This window comes from Arachis duranensis, chromosome 2 (genome assembly GCF_000817695.3).
Source record: "Arachis duranensis cultivar V14167 chromosome 2, aradu.V14167.gnm2.J7QH, whole genome shotgun sequence".
In the NCBI taxonomy this organism is placed as follows: domain Eukaryota; kingdom Viridiplantae; phylum Streptophyta; class Magnoliopsida; order Fabales; family Fabaceae; genus Arachis; species Arachis duranensis.
In genome coordinates, this window is record NC_029773.3 from 29,140,714 (window position 1) to 29,144,180 (window position 3,467).

Genomic DNA, 3,467 nt, shown 5'->3' on the forward strand with positions numbered 1-3,467 from the left:
TAAATTCACATTTCTGGACTTTACTATGAGTTTGTGTGTTTTTCTGTGATTTCAGGTAATTTCTGGCTGAAATTGAGGGATTTGAGCAAAACTTTGATAAGGAGGCTGACAAAGGACTGCTGATGCTGTTGGAATCTGACCTCCCTGCACTCAAAATGGATTTTCTGGAGCTACAGAACTTTAAATGGCGCGCTCTCAACGGCGTTGGAAAGTAGACATTCAGAGCTTTTCAGCAATATATAATAGTTCATACTTTATTTGGGAATTGACGAAGTAAACTGGCGTTGATGTTGCTGTCTGGAGTAAAACGCCAGAAACACGTCACGACCCGGAGTTGAACGCCCAAAACACGTTACAACTTGGCGTTCAACTCCAAGAGAAGACTCAGCTCGTGGATAGATCAAGCTCAGCCCAAACACACACCAAGTGGGCCCCGGAAGTGGATTTATGCATCAATTACTTACTCATATAAACCCTAGTAGCTAGTTTACTATAAATAAGACTTTTTACTAGTGTATTAGTCATCTTTTGGCCATTCGGTCTTTTGATCATTCAGGGGGCTGGCCTCTCGGCCATGCCTGAACCTTTCACTTATGTATTTTCAACGCTATTATTTTGGGGGGGGAGGCTGGCCATTCGGCCATGCCTGAACCTTTCACTTATGTATTTTCAACAGTGGAGTTTCTACACACCATAGATTAAGGGTGTGGAGCTTTGTTGCACCTCAAGTTTTAATGCAATTACTACTGTTTCTATTCAATTCTCTTTATTCCTATTCTAAGATATTCGTTGCACTTCAACTTGATGAATGTGATGATCCGTGACACTCATCATCATTCTCACCTATGAACGCACGTGACTGACAACCACTTCCGTTCTACCTTAGGCCGGGCGCATATCTCTTGGATTCCTTAAACCCGGGCACATATCTCTTGGATTCTTTAATCAGAATCTTCGTGGTATAAGCTAGAACTGATGGCGGCATTCATGGGAATCCGGAAAGTCTAACCTTGTCTGTGGTATTCCGAGTAGGATTCCGGGATTGAATGACTGTGACGAGCTTCAAACTCCTGAAGGCTGGGCATTAGTGACAGACGCAAAAGAATCAAGGAATTCTATTCCAACCTGATTGAGAACCGACAGATGATTAGCCGTGCTGTGACAGAAATCCATAATCAATTATAATCCGCCTGACTGAGATTTACAAGATGACCATAGCTTGCTTCATACCAACAATCTCTGTGGGATCGACCCTTACTCACGTAAGGTTTATTACTTGGACAACCCAGTACACTTGCTGGTTAGTTGAATGGAGTTGTGTCCACACATAGCAAAGAGCCATTATAATTATTTCATACAACAACAAAGAGTACAACATTGATGATCACAATTTCGTCCACCATGCTCCATTCAGAAAGCATGTCAGACGGACACTTTCTGATCAATTGTTTGTATCTTTTCCAAGCTTCATAGAGGGATTCACCTTCCTTCTGTCTGAAAGTTTGGACTTCCACTCTAAGCTTACTCAATTTTTGAAGTGAAAAGAACTTTGCCAAGAAGGCATTGACTAGCTTTTTCCAAGAGTTCAGGCTTTCTTTAGGTTGTGAGTCCAACCATATCCAAGCTCTGTCTCTTACAGCAAAAGGGAATAGCATAAGTCTGTAGACCTCAGGGTCAACCCCATTAGTCTTGACAGTGTCACAGATTTGCAAGAACTCAGCTAAAAACTGATGAGGATCTTCTAATAGAAGTCCATGGAACTTGCAATTCTGTTGCATTAGAGAAACTAATTGAGGCTTAAGCTCAAAGTTGCTTGCTCCAATGGCAGTGAGGCTTAAGCTCAAAGTTGTTTGCTCCAATGGCAGGGATAGAGATGCTTCTCCCATAGAAGTCGGGAGTAGGTGCAGTAAAGTCACCCAGCACCTTCCTTGCATTGTTGGCATTGTTGTTGTTTTCGGCTGCCATGTCTTCTTCTTTGAAGATTTCTGTTAGGTCCTCTACAGAGAGTTGTGCTTTAGCTTCTCTTAGCTTTCGCTTCAAGGTCCTTTCAGGTTCAGGGTCAGCCTCAACAAGAATGCTTTTGTCCTTGCTCCTGCTCATATGAAAGAGAAGAGAACAAGAAAATATGGAATCCTCTATGTCACAATATAGAGATTTCTTGAGGTGTCAGAGGAAAAGAAAAATAGAAGGAAGAGGTAGAAGAATTCGAACTTATCAAGATAGAGTTCGAATTGTGCATTGAGGAGGAGTGTTAATCCATAAATAGAAGGATGTGAGAAGAGGGGAAGAAATTTTCGAAAATTAAAGTGAAAGATTTTAAAATGATTTTCGAAAATTAAAGTTGGGAAAGAAATAAAGTGATTTTGAAAAAGATTTTGAAATTAGAAATAAAAAAGATATGATTGAAAACTATTTTAAAAAAATGTGATTAAAAAGATATGATTGAGAAACAATTTAAAAAGATTTGATTTTTAAAATTAATGACTTGGCTAACAAGAAAATATATGATTCAAATATTAAACCTTCCTCAACAGAAAAGGCAACATACTTGAAATGTTGAATCAAATCATTAATTGTTAGCAAGTATTTTTGAAAAATGGAAAGAAATTGATTTTGAAAATATATGATTAAAAAGATATGATTTGAAAAAGATTCGATTTTGAAAAATTATGAAAACTTGAAAAAAAATTTGAATTAAAAACAAAATCTTCTCTCTTGTGCCATCCTGGCGTTAAACGCCCAAAATGGTATCCATTCTGGCGTTTAACGCCCAAAATGCTACCCTTTTGGGCATTAAACGCCCAGCCAGGCACCTTGGCTGGCGTTTAAACGCCAGTTTTCCTTCTTCACTGGGCGTTTTGAACGCCCAGCTTTTTCTGTGTAATTCTTCTGCTGTATGTTCTGAATCTTCAATTCTCTGTATTATTGACTTGAAAAGACACAATTTAAAATTTTTTTTGAAGTTTTAATGATGGGGAATAATCAAAATGCAACCAAAATCAAATAAACAATGCATGCAAGACACCAAACTTAGAAGTTTGTATACTACTGACACTAACAAATTGAGAATGCATATGAGAAACAACAAAACACACAAAACAAGAGAATTTAAAGATCAGAGCAAGTAAATCATCAAGAACAACTTGAAGATCAATGAAGATACATGAATTAATTCAAAAAATGCAAGAAGAATAGAAGCATGCAATTGACACCAAACTTAAAATGAGACACTAGACTCAACAAGAAACATAAAATATTTTTTGGTTTTTTTTTATGATTTTGTAATTTTTTTTTTGGATTTTTCGAAAATTATATGGAAAAGAAAATAAAGAGATTCAAAATTTTTAATAAGAATTCCAGGAATCATGCAATGTTAGTCTAAAGCTTCAGTATAAAGGAATTAGACAAGGCTAGCCAAGCTTTAGCAGGACATTGCATTCAAGAGCTAAATTGATGAAAATCAATCA